The sequence below is a fragment of the Geotrypetes seraphini genome, chromosome 2 (assembly GCF_902459505.1).
Source record: "Geotrypetes seraphini chromosome 2, aGeoSer1.1, whole genome shotgun sequence".
Lineage (NCBI taxonomy): Eukaryota > Metazoa > Chordata > Amphibia > Gymnophiona > Dermophiidae > Geotrypetes > Geotrypetes seraphini.
In genome coordinates this window covers 642,295-665,918 of record NC_047085.1, presented here as the reverse complement: position 1 = coordinate 665,918, position 23,624 = coordinate 642,295, and the positions used below count along the sequence as shown (strand labels likewise).

The 23,624-nt window shown below is 43.0% G+C and overlaps 1 long non-coding RNA gene across 1 annotated transcript; it reads left to right on the top strand.

Annotated features, from left to right (window-relative positions):
• The first annotated feature begins 1,627 nt into the window (after positions 1-1,627).
• On the top strand, positions 1,628-21,905 carry LOC117355056. Its single transcript, XR_004538267.1, has 3 exons — positions 1,628-1,821; positions 11,005-11,403; positions 21,400-21,905. It is a non-coding gene; the product is annotated as an uncharacterized LOC117355056 (long non-coding RNA).
• The last annotated feature ends 1,719 nt before the right edge of the window (positions 21,906-23,624 follow it).

Sequence of the window (23,624 nt, the reverse complement as noted above, 5' to 3'; positions counted from 1 at the left end):
AAACAAAATAAATCCAGTATTGTAATGGTAGAGTGGTGATTTCCTTTCCTTTTAAACAACAGTGGGAACGGGACCTCCAGCTGCATCTTTCTGCAGATGATTGGTCACGTATTTGTTTGGAGGTACAGAAAGCATCTCATTGTATATTGGTCCAAGAAAATGCTTATAAAATTTTAACACGCTGGTACTTCACACCTGCACGGTTACATATTATGTACCCTCAAGTTTCAGACTCTTGCTGGAGATGTGGTAAGAGCCCTGGATCTTTTATGCATATTTGGTGGGACTGTGGGGTGATTCAGAAATTTTGGGTTATTGTTACACGATCTTTGACATTGTGGATCCAGGATACATTGCAACTTTCACCTCAAGTTTGTCTGTTAGGGTTACATAATGTTAGAGAAGTTCCTTGGCAGACAAAACTGGTCAGAATGGGGTTGGCGGCGGCCAAATGTTTAATAGCATTATATTGGAAGAAGTTAGCTGCTCCACCAGAAGAGGAATGGTTAGAGAAATTGCGAAAACTTGCACAGATGGAATGTATAGCTGCTAAGCATTATGGTTATTATGACTTACAAAGGCGGACCTGGGACAAAATATTTCAGCACATTTAATTATTTACTCAAGTGGGGTGGGAGGGTGGGATAGAGGGTGAGGGGAGGTGTGGTTCATTGGGAGTCTTTTTGAAGGAACAACGAAAGGACTCCCTCATGGTGTTTATTCGATGGGGGATATTATTGATTATATTGGTTTACTTTATGTAGGGTGGCGGGATTGAGATATATTTATGTTTGGGAGTTTTTCCCCTTGTTTTTCTTTTTTTTTTTTATTTTATATGCTTTGTTGAAAGATTGTAACATTACGGATTGGTTTACAAATGGTGTTTGTATTGTTTATCATTATTATAAAATTCTAATAAACATTGATTAAAAAAAAAAAAAAAAAAGATTCATTTCTCCACTTCTCTCTCTCCTTCCCCCTTTCTCTTCCCAACTACCCTCCTATCCAGTATCTCTATCCCCCTCCACACCATCCCTTGCGTCCAACTTCTCATCTGTTTTATTTCTTACCCACCCCACAAGCACATCTGGACCCCTACACCTCTCCCTCCGGGTACTTCTACACCTGGGCCCGCCCTCGTCCCCCCCCCCCCCCCCCGCTCCCTTCAGATCTGGCCGGCTGTGCCTATCCTCCCGGCTTCCTGGTCTCCTCTGGCCCGCCGGCACAAACCGCTGCTGCTCTTCACTCCGTCTGCCTTTGCCTCGTCTCCTCTTCAAAGCAGCCGGCTCTAGCGCGTTCCTTCGGCCTCAGAGGTCGACCGGCCGGCGGGCCAGAGTTTGATCCGTCTGGTCTAGTATCTTTACAGCACGGGATTACTGACTCCGCCCCTTGTACTCCTGACAGGTGACCACGTGACGCTAGGAGAGGCTTTCAGTCCCGCCCTCTCTGACTCGCGCGCTGTTCATGCGATGCTTTGAGGAGGAAACGGTCGAGAATGAAAGAGCTCGTGAAAGCGAGGGGAGGATTTAACATCCGGGAAATCCGTTTTCTACCTTCATCATAAGGTGCTTCTACGATTCACTTCACTTGCAATGGAGGGGCGTGGCTCTTCTAGCTTCTACTCCCCTCCACAAATCAGAGCTTTCACCTCCTACGCCCCTCCCCTCATTTGTCGACCCAATGCTCTTCCCTTAAGACGTTTGGCCGGATGCACGTGCCTCGTTCCCAGGTTACCAGGCAACGGTGATAACACAGCGCTTCCGTTTCTATCCCGGTAGGCAGCGCGGCTGGAGCGCCAGGAAGCAGAGCGCATACACGAAGGTGAGAGACCCTCCCCCATACCAAGCAAAGGGAGGGGGAGAAAGACCCCCTATACCCAGGAAATGGAGCAGGAGAGAGGCACACATACCCAGCAAAGAGAGGGGAAAAGAGAGACCCCCCCTATACCCAGGAGAGGAAGGGGGGGGAGAGAGAGAGAGAGACCCCTATACCGAGCAGAGGGGAGAGATACCCCCATACCCAGCAAAGGGAGGTGAAGAGAGAGACCCCATACCTAGGAGAGGTGGGGGAGAGAGAGACCCCCCAGATCCAGCAAAGGGAGGGGAAGAGAGACCCCTTATACCCAGGAGGAGGAGAGAGGGAGACCCCCCTATTCCTAGTAAAGGGAGGGGGGAGAGAGACCGGCTATACCTAGCAAAAAGAGGGGAACAGAGAGACCCCCCATACCCAGCAAAGGGAGGGGAACAGAGAGGCCCCCTATACCCAGGATAGGGAGAGAGCGAGACCCCCATATCCCCTGGAAAGGGAAGGGGGAGAGAGATAGAATGTGAGCCTACTGGGACAGATAGGGAAAATGCTTGAGTACCTGATTGTAAAACCGCTTAGATAACCTTGATATAAAAACTTAATAAACTTGAAAGGGAGGGGGAAAGACAGACTACCCATACCCAGCAAAGGGAGGGGGGAAGAGAGACCTCCTATACCCAGGAAAGGGAGGGGGAGAGAAAGGCCCCCCCTATACCCAGCAAAGGTAAGGGGAAGGAGATACCCCCTATACCCAGGAAAGGGAGGGAGAGAGAAAGACCACCCATACCCAGCAAAGAGAAGGAAAGAGAAACATTGAAACATGATGGCAGATAAAGGTCAAATGGCCCATCCAGTCTGCCCATCTGCAGTAACCATTATCTCTTTCTCTAAGAGATCCCATGTAACTATCCCAGGCTTTCTTAAAATCAGACACAGTCTTTATCTCCACCACCTCTACAGGGAGGCTGTTCCATGCATCTACCACCCTTTCTGTAAAAAAATATTTCCTTAGATTACTTCTGAGCCTATCAACACTTACCTTTATCCTATGCCCTCTCGTTCTGGAGCTTCCTTATAATTGAAAGAGACTCTCCTCATGTGCATTTATGCCATGTAGCTATTTAAATGTCTCTATTTCCCTTCTCACACTTTTCCTGCTAAGTATACATATGGAGATATTTAAGTCTGTCCCCATATACCTTATGAGAAAGACCACCGACAATTTTAGTAGTCTTCCTCTGGACCAACTCCATCCTTTTTAATCTTGGAAGGTGCAGTCTCCAGAATTGTACACAATATTCTAAATGAGATCTCACCAGAGTCTCATACACAGGTATCAATACCTCCTTTTTCCTACTGGCTATACCTCACCTTATGTACCTAAGCATCCTAGCTTTTGCTCTCACTTTTTCAACCTGTTTGGTCACTTTAAGATCATTGAATACTATCACACCCAAGTCCCGCTTCTCTTTTGTGCACAAAAGTTCTTCACCCTGAAACTGTACTGTTCCTTCCGGTTTTTGTAGGCCAAATGCATGACCTTGCATTTCTTAACATTAAATCTTAGCTGCCAATTTTTAGACTATTCTTCAAGCTTCTCTAGGTCTTCCTCATGTTATTTACATGAGGTATGGTATAGGGGTGTCTTGCAGATTTTGGTATCATCCTCAAAGAGGCAAATCTTACCAGAAAACCCTTCAGCAATATCACTTAGAAAAATGTTAAAGAACAGGATCAAGAACGTAACCTTGAAGCACACCACTGGTAACATTATTTTCATCTGCCTCACCAATTTGCTTGACTTCTTTGAAGGTGTGAATAAACATGTGGATAAAGGTGAACCGGTTGATGTATCTAGATTTTCAGAAAGCTTTTGACAAAGTTCCTCATGAGAGGCTCCTGAGAAAATTAAAGAGTCATGGGATAGGTGGCAAAGTTCAGTTATGGATTAGGAATTGGTTATCGGATAGAAAACAGAGGATAGGGTTAAATGGTCATTTTTTTAAATGGAGGAGAGTAAACAGTGGAGTGCCTCAGGGGTCTGTACTGGAACTGGTGCTATTTAACTTATTTATAAATGATCTGGAAATTGGAATGGTGAGTGAAGTGATTAGATTTGCAGATGACACTAAACCAGTCAAAGTTGTTAAAACACAAAATGTGTGGTGGCGGCCAAAAAAGCAAACAAGATGCTAGAAGTGTGTGGCGCAAGGGTTAGAGCTACAGCCTCAGCACCCTAAGGCTGTGGGTTTAAATCCCTCACTGTTCCTTGTGATCCTGGGCAAGACACTTAATCCCCTCATTGCACTACATACACTAGATAGAGTTTGAGCCCACCAGGACAGATACGGAAATATGATAAAGTACCTGAATGTAAACCACTTAGGATATAAGTGGTATATAAATAATTAAATAAAAATAAACAAATAAAAATTACTAAAAAAGGGATGGTTATCAAGACTAAGAATGTTATAATGCCTCTGTGTTGCTCCATGATCCGATCTCACTTGGAGTATTGCGTTCAGTTCTGGTCTCTTTATCTCAAGAAAGATATAGTGGCACATCTCGCGTACTCTATCCAATTCTCTGGTCACCCGGTCAAAGAAATTGACCAGATTTGTGTGACAAGACCTGCCTCTAGTGAATCCATGTTGTCTCAGGTCCTGTAATCTATTGGATTCCATAAACTTCACTATTCTCTGTTTTGAAAGCATTTCCATTAATTTACTTAACACAGAAGTCAAACTTACTAGACTGTGGTTCCCTTCATTTCTTCCACATATGTGGAGAGGGGTCACATTTATCTGTCTACAGACCTCGAGTACCTCTCCCAACTCTAGAGAAGCTTTGCAAAGATCAGCCAGCAGAGCTGCCAGAACTTTATTTATTTATTTCATTTTCTATTCCATCTTCCCCAAAGAGCTCATAACGGGTTAACATACATAATAAACATGGTTAACATACATAATAAACAGTTAACAAGTTACAATTAGCCATAGTTATAGTACAAGTTGTTGGTTTTTTTTCAAGACAAAATTTTTTACTGTCACATACAAAAAAGGATCTATTACCAATATACGTGGAGGGACATAATCAAAAGAAACGTCTAAGTCCAATTTGGATGTAGGGCGCTAGCAAACATCTGAAAACCTGGCTTTTCTCAAAAATGTAAGTCTACCTCCAACTTAGGAATCAAGGAACTCTTTTATCTTGGCATCCCAAGTCCTCTACATTTTCTTCACACTTCTACCTCTAACAATCTGTTATAGTTCCTTCCTATTTCTTCTGCGGAGATTTCGGACCTCATCAAGGAGAAGAAAAAAGCATTCATCTCTTACAAACAATCAGGGAAACAGGACTCTAGGGAAGTCTATCTGGCCAAGTCAAAAGCCGTCAAAACAGCAGTTAGGGAGGCCAAATTCCGCATGGAGGAGTCTCTAGCGAAGAACATCCAGAAAGGAGATAAATCCTTCTTCAGGTATATCAGTGATAGAAATAAGAACTAATGTGGGATAGTACGTCTTAGGAAACCAGACGGACACAATGTAGAAGCGGACTCGGAAAAAGCCCAACTGTTAAAATGAATACTTCTGCTCAGTTTTCACCCGCGAGGCGCAAGGATTCGGCCCTCAGCTACAGACAAGGGTTGACGCAGATAACCCGTTTAGTAATTTCGAGTTTACACCCAGCGGTGTCTACTGCGAGCTGTCAAAGCTTAAGGTTAACAAGGCAATGGGGCCTGACAACCTACACTCCAGGGTGCTCAGGGAGTTGTGTGATGTCTTGGCAGAACCGCTATCCGCGCTCTTCAATCTCTCCCTTAGTATGGGTAACGTCCCATTGGACTGGAAGACGGCTAACGTCATTCCACTCCACAAGAAAGGCTCCAAGATGGAGACAGCAAACTACAGACCGGTGAGTCTCACATCAATAGTGTGCAAACTAATGGAAACTCTAATCAAACGCCAATTGGATATGATCCTGAACGAGGAGAATCTACGGGATCCCCGTCAACATGGATTTACTAAGGGGAGATCCTGCCAATCCAACCTGATCAGCTTCTTTGACAGGGTGACGAGGAAGCTGGATGTTGGGGAGTCCCTGGACATCGTATACCTGGACTTCAGTAAGGCATTCGATAGCGTACCATACCACAGGTTGCTGAGCAAGATGAGTTCTATAGGATTGGGTGACACATTGACAAAATGGGTTGGGAACTGGCTTGGAGGTAGGCTTCAGAGGGTAGTGGTGAACGGCACCCCCTCCGAAATGATGGAGGTAATCAGTGGAGTGCCGCAGGGCTCGGTCTTGGGCCCGATCCTATTCAACATCTTTATAAGAGACTTGGCAGAAGGGCTGCGAGGTAAAATAACATTATTCGCCGATGACGCCAAACTAAGCAATGTAGTGGGCAAAAGCACAACAGACATAAATTCAATGTCCAACAACATGATGCACGACCTACTCCTACTGGAGCGCTGGTCTAGGTCCTGGCAACTCAGCTTCAATGCCAAAAAATGCAAAGTCATGCACCTGGGCAGCCAAAATCCATGCAAGACTTATACCCTTAATGGCGAGATCTTAACACGAACTGAAGCAGAACGAGACTTAGGAGTGATCGTCAGTGAGAACATGAAGACTGCCAATCAAGTGGAGCAAGTTTCATCCAAGGCAAGGCAAATCATAGGTTGCATACGCAGGAGTTTCGTCAGCCGTAAGCCTGAAGTCATTATGCCATTGTATAGATCCATGGTGAGGCCCCACCTGGAGTACTGTGTGCAATTCTGGAGGCCGCATTACCGTAAGGATGTGCTGAGACTGGAGTCGGTCCAGAGAATGGCCACCTGGATGGTCTCGGGACTCAAGGATCTCCCGTATGAGAAATGGCTGGATAAGTTGCAGCTGTACTCACTCGAGGAACGCAGAGAGAGGGGTGACATGACCGAGACATTCAAGTATCTCACGGGCCGCATCAAGGTAGAAGAAGATATCTTCTTTTTCAAGGGTCCCGCGGCAACAAGGGGGCATCCGTGGAAAATCAGGGGTGGGAAACTGCACGGGGACACCAGGAAATTCTTTTTCACTGAAAGGGTGGTTGATCGCTGGAACAGTCTTCCACTTCAGGTTATTGAGGCCAGCAGCGTGCCTGATTTTAAGGCCAAATGGGATAGACACGTGGGATCTATTCACAGAGAACGGTAGGGGATGGTCATTGGGGTGGGCAGACTAGATGGGCCGTGGCCCTTATCTGCCGTCTATTTCTATGTTTCTATGTTACTGTAAACCGCGCCGAGCTCTACAAACGTGGAGATGATGCGATATACAAAGCTAAGGATTAGATTAGATTAGATTAGTCACCGAAAGTCAGCAGTGGCAAAATATCCATTCTCGAAAAGTATGTCCAAAGTATTTTTTTTCAAAAATCTTCTATGTTTTCATCCAGCCATTTGATCATCCAGACCGCCAGTAAGAACATAAGAATTGCCACTGCTCGGTCAGACCAGTGGTCCATCGTGCCCAGCAGCGGCCCTTAGGTCAAAGACCAGTGCCCTAACTGAGTCTAGCCTTACCTGTGTACGTTCTGGATTAGCAGGAACTTGTCTAACTTTGAATTGAATCCCTGGAGGGTGCTTTCCCCTATAACAGCCTCCGGAAGAGCGTTCCAGTTTTCCACCACTCTGGGTGAAGAAGAACTTCCTTACGTTTGTACGGAATCTATCCCCATTTAACTTTAGAGAGTGCCCTCTCGTTCTCTCTACCTTGGAAAGGGTGAACAACCTGTCTTTATCTACTAAGTCTATTCCCTTCATTATCTTGAATGTTTCAATCATGTCCCCTCTCAGTCTCCTCTTTTCAAGGGAGAAGAGGCCCAGTTTCTCTAACCTCTCACTGTATGGCAACTCCTCCAGCCCTTTAACCATTTTAGTCGCTCTTCTCTGGACCGTTTCGAGTAATACTGTGTCCTTCATGTATGGCAGAGGTGTCCAATGTCGGTCCTTGAGGGCCGCAATCCAGTAGGGTTTTTAGGATTTCCCCAATGAATATGCATTGAAAGCAGTACATGTATATAGATCTCATGCATATTTATTGGGGAAATCCTAAAAACCTGACTGGATTGCGGCCCTCGAGGACCGACATTGGACACCCCTGATGTTTGGTGATCAGTGCTGGACGCAGTATTCCAGATGGGGACGTACCATGGCCCGGTAAACATCATGATGCCCTTCTTAATCATTCCTAGCATTCTGTTCGCCCTTTTCACCGCCGCCACGCCTTGTGCGGATGGCTTCATCGACCTGTCAATGCGTACTCCCAAGTCTTTTCTCAGAGTACCGCACCGGACATCCTATATTCATGAGTAAGATTTTTGTTACCGACATGTATCACTTTACACATATCAACTTTAAACCTCATTTGCCATGTCGCAGCCCATTTCGCAAGCGTGTTTGTCATGTTGCAGGTCTTCGCAATCCTTCTGTGTCTTCACTGCTCTGAATAACTTCGTATTGTCTGCAAATTTTATCACCTCACTTGTCATACCAATTTCCAGGTCATTTATAAATGTGTTGAAGAGCACGGGTCCAAGCACTGAACTCTGCGGCACCCCACTGGTGATGTTCTTCCAGTCCAAGTATTGTCCATTTACTCCCACTCTCTGTTTCCTTTCCGCCAACCAGTTTTTAATCCACGCAAGTATTTCACCCTCGATTCCATAGCTCGCAATTTTTCAAAGTAGTCGTTCATGCAGGACCTTGTCGAATGTCTTCTGAAAATCCAGATATACAATATCAACCGGCTCACCCTTGTCTATCTGCCTGTTTACTCCCTCGAAGAAGTGCAGCAAGTTCGTCAAGCAAGATCTTTCTTTGCTGAAGCTGTGCTGGCTGGTCCTCATCAGATTGTGTCCATCTAGGATGGTGATCAATGATATGGTCCTTTATCAGTGCCTCTACCATCTTTCCTGGTACCGAGGTCAGACTCGCCGGTCTGTAGTTTCCTGGATCTCCCCTCGAACCTTTCTTGAAGATCAGCGTAACATTTGCCACTTTCCAGTCTTCTGGAATCCTTCCTGATTTGATCGACAGATTGGCTATTAGTTGAAGCAGTTCAGCTATAACCCCTTTCAGTTCCTTGATTACCCTCAGATGGATGCCGTCCGGTCCAGGGGATTTATCGTTTTTAAGCCTATCAATCTGCCTGCATACCTCTGTAGACTGACCGTCAACCCAGTCAGTTTCCCATCTTCGTTTCCTGCATATAGCCAGATATGTTATGTATATCCTCTTCGGTAAATACAGATGCAAAAAATGTGTTCCGTTTGTTGACTATGGCTTTATCCTCCTTTAGCAATTCTTTTATTCCATGATCATCCAACGGCCCCACTGTTTCCTTCGCAGGTTGTTTCCCCTTAATATATCGAAAGAACGGCTTGAAGTTTTTTGCCTCCTTGGCTATTTTTTCCTCGTAGTCTCTTTTGGCTCCTCTTACCGCCTTATGGCACCTGCTTTGATGATGTTTGTGCTTTTTACAGTTTTCATCTGTTTTTGATCTTTTCCATTCCTTAAGCGAAATCTTCTTGTCTCTGATCACTTCCTTAACATTTACAGTGAGCCACACCAGTTTCTTGTTCTTTTTCTTCTTGGATCCCTTGTTGATCGTGGTATATATAGATTCTGCGCCTCGGTGACTGTGTCCTTAAAAAGGGACCATGCTTGCTCTAGTGTTTTTACAGTGCTTATCTTCTTCTTAATCTTCTTCCCCACCATGAGTCTCATCCCTTCGTTATTCCCTTTTCGGAAGTTCAGTGCCATGGCCGTTGTTCTGGATCGATGTTTATTTAGCTCCTGTGTCCAGGTTGAAGCGGATCATATTGTGATCACTGCTTTCCAGCGTCCCTTCTACTTCTACACCTTTCGCCAGTCCTCGTAGTCCATTTAGAATTAAGTCCTCTCGTATTTTCCTTGACAAGTTGTTCCAGGAAGCAATTGCCTACAGCATCCAGGAACTTGGTCTCCCTACCGCAGCCGGAGGTGGTGCCTAGGTTCCATTCTATTCCCAGTAATTGAAGTCACCCATGATAACTGTGTTGCCTCCCTTGCGTCTGTCTTTATTCCACATTCTTGTCGAAAAATTCATCAAGTCGCAAACGCCCAAAATAAGATCTTTTTACAAAGCCACGCGGCAATAGCCCCGAAGCCCTTTAAATCTCTATGGGCTTTGGGGCCGTTACCGTGCTGCAGCTGCTAGTGTGGCTTTGTAAAACAGGCCCTTAAACTTGAAACTTATATTATTACTTCACCTTTTCCAGCTGTATTTTGAATGTCTTCTAACATAAGAATTGCTGCTGCTGGGTCAGACCAGTGGTCCATCGTGTCCAGCAGTCCGCTCATGCAGCGGCCCTTAGGTCAAGGACCAGTGCCCTAACTGAGACTACCCTTACCTGTGTACGTTCTGTCCACTTCTGTCTGTGAAGGGGACCTGTATACACAACAATATAAATACATTTTCCTTTCCCTCTTTACAGACTGACTCACCTTACCCTGCAGATCCAACAATTCTGTGACTTTAATATGATCTTTAGCATATAATGCTACTTGCCCTCCTTTTCTTCTTTCCGTGTTTTTCCTGAACACTTATAGTCTGGTATATCTATATTCCTGTCATGGTTCTCTGTTGACCACGCTCTCCATGATCACCACTAAGTCCAACTCATTCTCTTCCATCACAACCTTTAGATCCTGAACCTTATTTCCCATACTGAGAGCACTGGGTAAATGGCTCTTGGGCCCTGTAAGTTTTCACACTCTTTTAGTGTCTGTTTCTTGTGTCCAGTTGGATTGGCTAACTCTTTCATGGTCTTTTAGACCCTGAAGAAAATTGTGCTATTTCCTGTTTTTTGAGTCTTGTCTTGTGGTGAATTACCTTTTTTTTTCATGCTTTGCATATTTTCAGCTGTATTTGTTAAAACATGCTGTGTTAATCCATTAATGTGCAATATGAGTTAGTAAATGGGTCCATTACTTAAAATGGGATTTATGATAAATAACACAAGTTAATTAATATCAGTATGCAGTAGCATAAGCGCACCTCTTATTAAATTTAGTTCATAAAAAGGTATACAGTAGTCAGTTTGCTTCTGCTTCTAAATAATTCCTCATGAATAGTTTTCATTGAATGCATATATTTTTTGTTTTCTAGCTTTGGAACCTTAGTCTGTATTTCTGATCTTCAGTGCACTGTGTGGAGCAAAGCAGTTGCAGAATGTGAAAAATTGGATTGACTTGCATCAATATCTGTTGGACATAAGAGAAAGAAAACAGTGAGGCTCTGCAGGACAGATTTGTGACTTGGCTAGGGAGAAGTAAATCAGTGAAATGCTGCAAGACTGATTTGGTGTCCTGCAAGAGAGGAACAGTAGGACGCTACAGGAGAGAATTGTCTCAGTGGATGATACAAAACTGATGTGGTGTTCTTGGAGAGAGCTTCTATCTAATCAAAAGGTTCAGCTGTGCTTCAATGAGTCATAACATTAGTGTTCCGGAGGTGGAAGATCATATCTCCCAGAAATATGAGATCAAGAAACGACTGGGCAAAGGAGTAAGTACAGTCTGTTTTTGGGCTTGGTGGGTGGGGAGGGAAACAGACGTGAGTGAGTATAGCATGACTCTAGGCTTGGAAAGGAGTAGAGGGACTGTGTCTGAACCAAGGTGTGTGGGTTTTTTTTTTTTTTAATTTCTTTATTGAAAACAGCAATACAGAACTATGAACATTCAATATCATCCTTATTTTAGTGGTAGCATTTAAAACAGGCAAAATGGTAGAATAGATCCCATAAACTTGTGTATTTAATTATTTGACTTTTTAGCCCGTCCTCTCCAAGGAGCTGAGAATGAGTTACAAAAGAGGTACTCAAGCATTTTCCCTATCAACTCCCCTATTTCCCTAGTGATTTATGCTTGGTGCCTGATCTAAAATTGCATCTCCTTGAGTTCCACTAAGATAACCATTGTGTGGAGATTGCCAGAGAGTTCCAGAAACTAGGAAGGCATAATCATCCCCAAGTCCTGGTTCCACGTTTAATAGCTTGTCTAAAGTAGTGTTTCTCAACTTCTTCGAGCCAAGTAACTCCTAAGCCTAACAAATACTAACCGTGTACCCCCACCCAAGCTCCGCCCCATTCCTGCCAAAGCTCTGCCCCTGACTCCACTCCATAATAATAGCACTAATTGTAATGCAATTTCTTCCATCCATTTTTTATATACACATAATATAATCTTTTTAATACATAATAATAATCTAATCTAATCTAATCCTTAGGTTTGTATACCGCATCATCTCCACGTTCGTAGAGCTCGGCGCAGTTTACAGTAGATGAAATAGGAAAGAACTACAATAGAGGGTTAGAGGTAGAAGTGTGAAGAATATTAGAGGACTTGGGATGCCAGATATAAGAGTTTTCTTGATTCCTAAGTTGGAGAGAGGCTTACATTTTTTGAGAAAAGCCAGGTTTTCAGATGTTTGCAGAAAACTTGGAGAGCTCAAGTTCCGAAGAGGGGAGGTAAGATTGTTCCAGAGCTCAGTGATTTTGAAGTGGAGGGAGGTCCCTAGCTTTCCTGTGTGGGAAATGCCTTTTAGCGAGGGGAAGGATAGTTTTAATTTGTGGGAGGATCTGGTGGTATTAGGGTATGAGGAATTCCAAGAAAGAGGGATAAAAGGAGGGAGGATACCGTGTAGGATTTTGAAAGCTAAACAGGCGCATTTATATTGGACCCTGGCGATTATTGGAAGCCAGTGAAGCTTGGCCAGGAGCGGGGAGACATGGTCAAATTTACTTTTAGTGAAGATGAGCTTGACCGCTGCATTCTGAATCCGCTGGAGCCTGTGAAGATTTTTCTTAGTCAGGCTTAAGTAGATAGAGTTGCAATAGTCCAATCTGGAAAGGATGATGGATTGGACAAGGAGGGTAAAGTGTTTTTGATGGAAGCAGGATCTAACTTTCCTCAGCATGTGAAGGCTGAAAAAGCATTTTTTTTACCAAGGATTGGAGGTGTGTTAACAATGTAAGAACGAGAGTGGAGGAATTTAGAGAACCAATCTAGGACTGTGGCATTGATGCCTATCTCAGAGAGTTGGTAAACAAGAATATCATGGTGGACAACGTCAAAAGCAGCGGAGAGGTCAAATTGTAGGAGGATGGCGAACTTGTTTCGAGAGTGAAGTTGTTGGACCCTTGAAATCAGGGAAGACAGTAGGGATTTGGTGCTGAAGTTAGGATGAAAGCCATATTGATAGGGTAGAAGAATAGAGAATCTCTCTAAGTAATGATGAGAGTTGGGTAGAAATGATGGACTCTAGCATCTTGGTTAGGAGAGGGATATTTGCAATTGGGCGATAGCTAGATGGTATGGAAGAGTCAAGGTCATATTTTTTCAGTAGTGGGGTCAAGGCAATATGACCCATTTCTGGGGAGAAATGGCCCGACTGAAGGGCGGAGTTTATGAGATTGGTGATAGAAGAGATAGCCTGTGCGGGAATGTTCTCGTATAGGTAGGAGGGGAATGGGTCCAAGGAGCAGTTACAGGATTTCAGTTTGAGGCAGAGATTGAGGACCAGGGATTCAGATACGCGCTCAAAGGTGGTCCAGGATCTGTCAGCTGGGATAGGGTTGGAGACCATTAGGGTGGGAATGGAATCAGTGGAATTGGTGGGCACCAGGGAGTTGTAGGAGACTGAAGGAGGGAAGGAGCATCTCAAGGTAGAAACCTTATCGTTGAAGAATTTTGCTAGAACATTGGCTGAGGGAGAGGAGGGGAGCTCGGTGGGGTCTCTTTTGGAGGTTAGGGAGCGCCAGATGTTGAATAGTGCACTGCTCTGATTGTTTGACCTGGAGATTTTGTCACCATAGAAGTTCTTTCTTGCTTTTTTTAGCGCTGTATTGTACAGCTTGATATTGACTCTCCAGGACTGTCTGTCTATGGGACATTTTGATTTTTTCCATATGCGCTCCAGAGCTCGACATTTCTGTTTTAGCTCTCTGTGATATGGGAGGTACCAAGGGGCCTTGCGGGGGTAGGAGATGGATTTAGTGGAAAGAGGGGTGAGGGAAAGATAGGTGGATTCGGAGAGAGCGACCCAGTTATGCCAGGTAGTACCTGAATCTGCAGGCTTAGGGGTAGAGGAGAATAGATTGAGAAATTTAGACCAGAACAGATCGCTTGTGATTTTTTTGCGGAAGGTAATGGGGTTGGAAGTGCGGGGTGGAGCCCCAAGCTGCGACATAAAAATGGGAAGACAGAAAGCCCCTAGGAAGTGGTCAGACCAGAGGACATGTTCCCAGCGAGTGTCATCAACTGACGTCTTGTGAGCGGTAAGATTGAGGAAGCTAATGAGGTCTAGTGTGTGTCCCTTTTCGTGGGTTGGGGATGGTGCGGGGGGGGGGGGGGAAGCCAAGTGTTCCGCCACTTATTTCTGTCAAATGGGATGATCAGTGACACTCAGAAAAGCATACAGACAATATAAAGCATAAACAATAACACTTTATTATACATATATAAGAATTAAATATAAAATAGCATCACCTTGACCCCATATAACGACCATCTTCACAATTGGGAATCCTTGCAATAGATAGATGGTTGGACCAAAGGACTGTCCCTTTAGACGTGGATTCTCCCTCCAGACGTCATGGATTCTCCGGTTAGAGGCAAGTCCCGTCTTTTATATTGGGTGAAAAGCTGGAAAAGCTGCTGGGTTCTTAGTAAAGCATAAACAGCTGGTCTTGCTCTTTTGTTCTCTGTTTTGACAACACCTAGGTTAAGGAGGTGTTTGCAGAGATCGGTGGCCCTTTGATGCTATCGGGCGACACGCAGGCAAAAGGAAGTCAGAGAAGCAGACTTTGATGTTATGCAGGAGGTGTTACAGAGACTGGTTTACCATCTGTCTTTACTGTCCTTTGAAGATCAAGGAGGTCAGGATGTCAGATAAACAGACTTTACTGTCCTTTTGAGGTTATGAATGAGGTGTTTGCAGAGACTGGTTTACCATCTGTCTTCACTATCCCTTTGATGTTGTCAAGGTAACACTAAGGTTAAGGAGGTTAGATAAGCAGACTTGAGGAGAAATGTCACGTAGTATGCTGAGTTCATTTACCCCCGGGCCCTAGGCATAATAGTCCACCCCTGGATCCTTAAGTCTGTACCTCCAAATAAAAAGTCATCCGAATAAAGGGAGAGGGTGTCCGTTTGTTTACACAATAGGTAAACCCACAATTAAGAAATGTTAACATAAGAATAGATTAAAGAATGAAGAAACACCTTTTGTGCCGTAGCCCTCCCTCTAGTAAAAGCATTCCACCAAGGGTGTGCAGTGGTAGCTTCAATGTGATCTGTCATAGAATGCAAGTACATTTCTGATTTGCTTTATTTAGGATTGCTATATTTTGCATGGCTTTCTTTATAGATGGCAATAAAATACATCGGCAAAAGAAAAATTAATATATACACATACTGAAAAAGGGAGCTTGAATAGCATGAATCACAAGTTTAACAGTACTGCTAGCTACAAAAACATTTTTATGTGATATTTCTTGTATAACCTTGAGGTGGAATGGTCCATTGGCACAAATTGTCATAGAATGACACGTTTGTTTTATTTTGTTCATCTATTTGTTGCCCATGATAAGTGGGAAACCCTAATTGGTGTCTCAATGTCAAAGGCATCACCGTAAAAGGACACATTGTTTCATTTACCTAAGGGTACAGAATGTGATGTGGTTTTAAATCAATGAGATAAAGTTAATTCTTTGTGCTCTCATTAATTATGTACAGTATTTGGCACCCATTCACCTTCCCATCTAAATACATCTGCTACTCTGGAGCCAAAATATGCTTGTTTGCCAGCCAGTATTTCAGAAACAATAGTATTTATTCTACATTTAGGTAAAGGTAAAATGGGAAAATTAATTTTCCCTTCATAAATTATTTCCTTATGTTCTAAACCTGGTATTCTTGCATTCCCTAATATTTCTTGCTAATTAGGCATTTTACTTGAAAGTATCACGTATAGGGAATCATGGAAATTAATAATCTTATTAATATTATATTTGTGCTCTTACTCATGGCTTACATACATTTAGGGTAGCATCATATTCACCATCGATCACTGCAGTTATCTGGTATCCCGTTTTTCTTAGCAGCTTTGGTTAGGGTCTGGCTATGCTCCAGTTTTAATAGGCTTGCTATGCCACTCACATGCCTTCACTCACGTAAGATTCACGTGCACCACCCCCAGAGACCAGCCCTAATGTGAAGTGGCAGGATATAGGCTCACTTCTATTCCCAAGTCGGTGCCACATAATAGCGTCATGGCACGGCACTGTATGTCTGGTTGCGTGTCATCATCTTCTTGATCTGGTGAAATTTTCTCTTAACCCAGCATGTTAGCCAAATCATAAGAATAAGAGAGCAGAGCTGACCAATTCTATCACAAAGGGATGAAAGTCTATATGGAATAACATTTCCCAGTACGTGATTTTCCAAGGAAAATATTTCATCATGACTGTTTAGCTTCAATGCTTTAGTTACATTAAACACCCCTAGTGGTAAACGAGAAGAAGGAAAAAAAGAAAAACCACTTTATGTACAGAATGTGATAACATGTGACACCATACTGGTGTGTAAGGTAGTATTTGTTTGAGATAAGAGAAACAACACTAATGCACTTAAAGGTATTCTGTAGTACATTCAGAAAATACACCTTTTTATGTTCTGGACCTAATTATTGTGTCACTTAAAAGAGACCATAAATACGTACTGATGGTAATACCAAAACAACTTATGTCAGAGATGTGCACTGCACTCTTTATACCTGGTAAGTTAAATAAAGAGAGACCATTTTTTATTTTATTTAGCAAATCTCAAATACCAATTAACACCATTTTACCAGGTATAAAGCTTTCTAATTTTTTCTCTTCAGATGTCCTCTTATAATATAACCCCTAACTAAATTATCATTGGGCTGTATGAGCCATAGCATAAAATCATTGTGAGCATGGTTTTCATAAGAAATTTTCTTGTATGTGGGGGAATCTTTTTTGGAAAGGGATATGGTACCATTTGGACTAATAGAAGGGGTGGAATAAACTCTGGAAATGGCCAATGTGAATTGTTGGGGTACCCCATAGGCTAAAACAGACAACACATAACAGAAACAGACAAACACAGTGCTCCGGCATGCTTTCTTCCATCGGCAATGATTCAAGGTTGAATTTAATCTGTAAATAAGCACACTATTAATCAAAAGAGTCATAAACAAATTTGGTATCCATTGGATTTCCACTATCAGGTCACAGTGCTGGAAGTATTTTAAATATAGCACAGTGAAATTGGTTCTCCTGACCATGTCTGGATACTAAGCTTCTAAAAGAAAGAGAGATAGAAACTTAAGTTCTTGCTGGTCTCCTTTCTTTCTTCTTCCATTTCAAAGCTCTGTCACACAATTATAAGAGAATGCAAGCAGGGACTTTTTCATCTATAAAACATACAAGAGAAGTTTACGTGCAGGTACAGTGGTTCACAATGTTAGTGTTTGAGGTAAAAGACACATTTGTAAAATCACTTGGAGTGCAACTTCCTTATACTATCTAACAAAACTTTATACTTTATAAAGGTCACTTAGCAATATTTCTACTTTTTTATTGTCCAACGTACCCCATATGTTACCCCAGATGTGAAATATGTTGCCTCCAGAATAAAAAAAAAAGGCCCAAGTCTGTTTTTTACTTTGGGGAGAAGGGAAGTTTACAATTTTTTGTTTAACTTTCTCTATCACCTCTCGGCATCCTTTTGCCCACTTTCTGCTGTAATCTTGTGATAGAAAGTGGGACTATGTAAGTATTTTTGTGGTAGTCTGGTATATGTATATTGCATCCCTTGCCAAGTGAATGCAAATTGTTCTGGACATTGCTCCACTATAGGAATACTAAAAATGCATTGGTTCATGTTTACAATTTTTGTGGAGATCGGTACTACTATTGGTTTCCCCACCACTACTGATCTCATAGGAATGTCTGGCAATTTACCAAAACTATAGATTCCATCGGAAAGCTGTAATGTTAACCCTTTTTGGATATCTAGCCCTAGTATATTTTAAGGAATCCCATAGATTAATACAGTATATTCCCAAATTGGTAATTGTCTAATTTTAAAATTAAAAAAAAAAAAAAATAAATTTTTTTTCTTCCTGCTTGTATAATTTTCCCCCCAATCCTGATATTTATATTCCTCCACCCCAGTGTCCACTACAGCTTGTACCTTTTGCTCCCCAGATTTCTACTAAATATTTATCTCTACCTGCGGACGCTGTTCTAATTTGTTCCAGGCAAACACTGAGGCTCGGCATTCACATTATTGATCCTCCCAATACTTCCACCCTTTTAAATCATGATAAAGAATGGAAGCAGTTTCCTCAGGGGGGGCCGTTGGCACCAAAATATCCTCCCTCTCTCCTTTGTTCACTTGTGCTTGTGGCATAGATTTCTTTCCCAGTCCTCTACTTTTGTACATTCCCCATAATGTCCCTGTATCTTTTCCATCTATTTCTTCCCTCTTTACACCATCTTTTATTAATGCCAAAAACATATTTCTCCGAGACACCCGCTTAGTCCTGTTTGAATTGGATTGTCCTTTTCTCTTTTTATCAAAAGTATTTTGAGGTCCCCAGTCCCCCCGATCTCCTAACTGTCGGACTGCTTCTAAGGCTTCCAAAATAGTCCTGTCTATTTGATTGATCAACAAAGTTATCATTACCTGTTTGTATGCTGGTGCAGCATACTTAATAATTTTATTTCTTATGGACACAGTAAAAGGTAATGACATATATATGTCAGTGTGACCTATTACTAAGGCTACCTTCATAGTCTCCTCCTTAATTTTCATTTGAGCATCTTTTAATGTATACCAAATTTTATCATTTGAGGGCCAATCAGATTCAAGTGGATATCGCTTCGTGACACCCCTACTAATTATCTCTAATAAAGACCATTGGGTATTTTTTGCAGGATAAGGATCCTCCCGTAACGCATTTTGTACTGCTACTTCTTGACTAATTTGAACAAATTTAGGGGCATCTGTGGCATCCCACATAATCCCGGCTGCGCCCAGCTCCTGCACCCGAATTACCCATTGTATTAGTGGTTCCCCAGGCTGCTGTGTAAAGCGTGCCATCGTATCCATGATTTCATGTGGAGTAACATCCTCCCTAACATTATCTCTAGTTAGATTTTCTCCTAGTTTGCAGATTTCCCTGTAATCTTTGTCTCCTCACAGGCTCTGCTTCTAAACTTTCTGCCTGTTCTCCTTCAACACATATATTCTCCTCACTGTTATTATAATTTGAATCCCAAATATCCCCATCCCGTTTGTTTGGATTTCACTCATCCGGCAGATGATAAATTAAGATTTTAACTTTTCTGTAACTCACTTTCCGCCTCCGTTTCTTATATTTATATTCTGTTACATTTTGATAGGTGTCTACCTTATCCATTAACAACTTATTCTGACATTGTAGCATTTTAATGGCATGCTGTTGATTATACCTTTTCTTTTCCAGCTCTCCTAATTTCAATTGTAATTCCTGTTTAGCTTCATGCAAATTCCTCCAGTCTGACAAAATCATCCTTCCTTGTCTAGAAATTCCTTCTTGCTCTTCTCCTTTTGAGATTTTCCCCTTTTACATTACATTACATTAGTGATTTCTATTCCGCCTGTGCCTTGCGGTTCTAGGCGGATTACAAATTATAAGAGATATGGACATTACCGAGAGAATTGCGTAACAACGATTATCTAGAGAAATTACATAACAGTGATTCATGTACTTTACATGGTGTGGTAGAGGATTCAATTGTAAGAATTACATAGCAGAGAATCAAGTGATAACAGGATACAGTAGAGAATATCAGTATAGACGGGTTACAGACTAGAAGTTACCTAATAATGACGTAAGAAGTTTGTTGGATAGTGAGGTAAATGCTTATATAGGAGTCAGAATATGTTTGGAAGGACAGGTTCTAGGAGATGACTAATGTGTTATTCAATAGAGGGAGAGCTTGTGCGAAAGGGGAGGATATTAGTTGGTAAGGACGTGTTTTTTGAATAGAAATGTTTTGATTTCTCTTCGAAACACTTTGATGTCTGTTGTGTTGATCATTAGTTTGGTGATGGTGGGGTCAATTTTCGCTGCCTGTGTTGCTAGAAGGCTGTCGTATAGTTTCTTACGTCGGGTTCCATTATTAGGGGGGAAGGTGAATAGGTTTTGAGTTCTTCTTGATCTGGATGAGTGGTAGCGGTATAGGCGGTTGTTTAGGTAACAGGGGGCAGTTCCATGGGTTACTTTAAATAGTAGACAATAGAACTTGAATTGAGTTCTTGCTTTTATCGGAAGCCAGTGAGAGTCTACATAGGCGGGAGTGATGTGGTCAAATTTGCTGAGACAGTAGATGAGTCTGATGGCTGTGTTCTGAACGGTCTGTAGTTGTTTTATCATGTTGTTTGGGCATGGTAGGTAGAGGCTGTTGCAGTAATCCAAGGTACTGAGTGTGAGGGATTGTACAATGATCTTGTAGTGTTCTTTGGTAAAGAACTTTCTTATTTATCTTAGGTTTCGCATGGTGAAGAATGCCTTCTGTATGACTTTGTGTATCTGTGTCTGCATAGTGCATGTGCCTCCTTTTGTAAGGAGCCACATAATTCATGTGGATCCCCACTTCCAAAAGTACAGGATTCACATAATCCTGCTTCTACAGACCACTAAGTGGCCATTAATTTTCCTATACTGTCATTCCCATTCGGAATGGAGGGGTTGGGAACCTGCTCCTCCACCCCTTGTTTCCTAGGGAGCTTTTCTGACCACATTGATCAACCCCACTTCTGGTACCAATTTGTTCCGCCACTTATTTCTGTCAAATGGGATGATCAGTGACACTTCAGAAAAGCACACAGACAATATAAAGCATAAACAATAACACTTTATTATACATATTGTCACAAGCCCGAGTCCAATGCCGGCCTTGTGCCAGGGAAGAGTCACAGAAACCCCCCCCCTGAAACTAGTCCGAGCCAACCATGTTATCCCTGATAGACAAGAGCAAGAACAGGAAGCACAGGCTGTGTTTAAACCTGAGGCAGAACACAGCCTGATGAAAGCTGGTAAGGGCCCTTTAAATCCTCCATTTTGTGTCAAGCTGGCTAAGCAGGGGAGAAGGAAAACACAGCTGAAGGAAGTTCAGCCCCGGAGTAGGGCTGGGCGTGGTACAGCAGCTTGGCAGCATTTAGAGGGCTGGCTGACCAAGAGGAAGGGAGACAGAGGAGAAGCTCTCATGTGGAAGGAGTCTCCTAGTCCCCCTGAGCCAAGGGACATTGAGATGTTGGACACTGAACTAGAGGATACAACCCTGGTAAATCCTGAAGGTGAAGCTATGGAGTACAGTACTTTACCTGAGGTGGGAATGTGTGAAGAAATGGAAACTAATTAATTTGGAATTGTTTTTTTTGTGTGTGCTAAGTTTTGTTAAATGTTTCCTTTTCTGTTGAACCTGAGGATTTGCTTGAAGTCTGCTAATGAATGGAAGATATGCTAGTCAAGGGTTTTGCTGTTGTGAGAAAGTTTTTTTTCTTGCTTATCAAGAGCTGCTGTGGAACAAAACTTCAGCAAGCAGGTGTGAATATCCTGGAAGTTTGAGACAGGATTTACACTGTGTCATGGTGAATAGTTTGGGAGTTTATTTTTCTTTTGGATACCAAAGAACCCTTTGACAAATCTGCCATATTTGTTGCTGCATTTAATGAGGCTGTACAGTGCAGTATACCATGCAGAGTTTTGCCAATTTCTAATAAGACTCTGGGGAAGTTAAGGACTATTAAGGAACTTTATTACACCTGGGACATTGTTAAGGAACTTTGAAACAGATTTCCAGACCAGGCTGGTTTCTTTCATATTATGTTGTATGTTTTGCCAAAGACTTTTTTTTGAATACATTTTTCTTTTGGATGCATTTTACTTTGACTTGTGAATTGAACAATAAATTTGATTTTTGTTATTCATTACTTACTTGTGTGAGGCCATTCTGTTTTTTCACATAAGATAAGTTTATGCACAACAGGGACTTCCTCCTTCTTGAGGAAGCACGCTGGGGAAAATATTGCGAGCGTGGGCCGGTTACTGCAAGCCTTGAAGGCCGGCCATGCTACACATGGTATCAGAGTGGGATACAGCACCCCCTGTTGTTAAAAAATTTTTTTTTGAAAAAAAAAAAAAATATATAATTGTTTTTTTTTTTTGGCTTACTTTTGAATTTGTTGGAAGCTGATTATTGAGAAGCTGTGGACTTATACTGGTGGACTAGTGACTTACAGACACCGGAAGACAAGACACAGGACAACTGGAAATCAGCTGCGCTGGGACCTTGGAAGCCGGTATTCCAGTTCTTTTGGAGAGCAGTTCCAAGCTCAGAGAGGCTCGAAGTCGGACGCAGGACCCATCTTGGAGAGCAGTGGTATCCAGACCAGAGTCGGAGTGTTCCCGAGTACCAGAGTGATACAGTGCGCAGACTCATCAGTACCGCGGGTAAGAGTACCTAATCTAACGGGCTGTTGAGGATAAAAGTATCACTCAGGGAGGCTGGTCGGCTACACTGTGGGAGGAGGGTCAGGCAAAATTTAAAAGGAGCCATACTTGGTTTTGTTTTCTTTTTGGATTCCATTTCAGGTGTTGGAGATGGAGCAGCAGCAGGTGTTGGCCCTGATCGCTGGAGAACGCCAGAAGCAGATCCAGGAGATGCAGGAGGTCTTCCAGACAAGCCAGGACCGCTGGAACCAGGCGCAGGACCGCGCACAGATACAGCACCAAGAACTCATGGCTGCAATGGGGGAGCAATCAAGACTGTTTGCACAGTTTCTTCAAGCCCCAAGGCAACCGATGATGGGTGCACCGCTACTAAATCCAGCACCCCAACAGCTAGTAGGAGCCAATCCTTTGGCTTGGATGTACTTGCATAAAATTACACCCACTGATGAACCTGATGACTTTTTATCAGCCTTTGAAAGGACGGCCAATGCCGCTGGTTGGCCGCAGGAACAATGGGCAGCACGATTGCTACCATGTTTAGCGGGCGAGACTTTGGCTGCCTTCCAAACCTTGAACCCTGATTTAGCCAGCAATTACCAAAATGTTAAAGCACACATTTTAGACTACTTAGGCTACACACATGAACATTATAGGCAGAAATTTAGATCGGCCATAATGGGAGAATACGAAAGACCTAAGGCCCTTGTCCAATGCCTAACTAAAATGGCTGAACGCTGGTTACAACCTTGCCTAGCTGACCCTAGAGCACTCTTTGCTGAGATTATTAAAGAGCAGTGCCTCGAATCAATGCCCAAGGAGCTCAGAGGCTGGGTGCAAAAGCAAGGATGTAAGAGCTTGATGCAAGTTTTGGAAGTATCTGAAGCTTATTTGGATGCTAGGGGTTCTGCAGGGGAAGTTAGGGTAGTTCCTTCTTCCCGAGGTGAGGTAGGGAAAGAGTCTATACCTACCAATAGACACACCGTTCCCCAAAAACCAACCTTTAGAGAGATGAAAACTCCTGAGCCCGGGGGTCCCGCACGTAGGGAGGGTCCCAAATGTTTCCGCTGTGGTAAAGTGGGCCATATACAGCAGAACTGCCAGGTTAAAAAGGACCTGGTGGCTTTGAGGGGGACGGACATACCGGAGGGGACGGGATCCTACCTTACTCAGGTGTCAGTAGGGGGGCAGCTGTCCGTGGC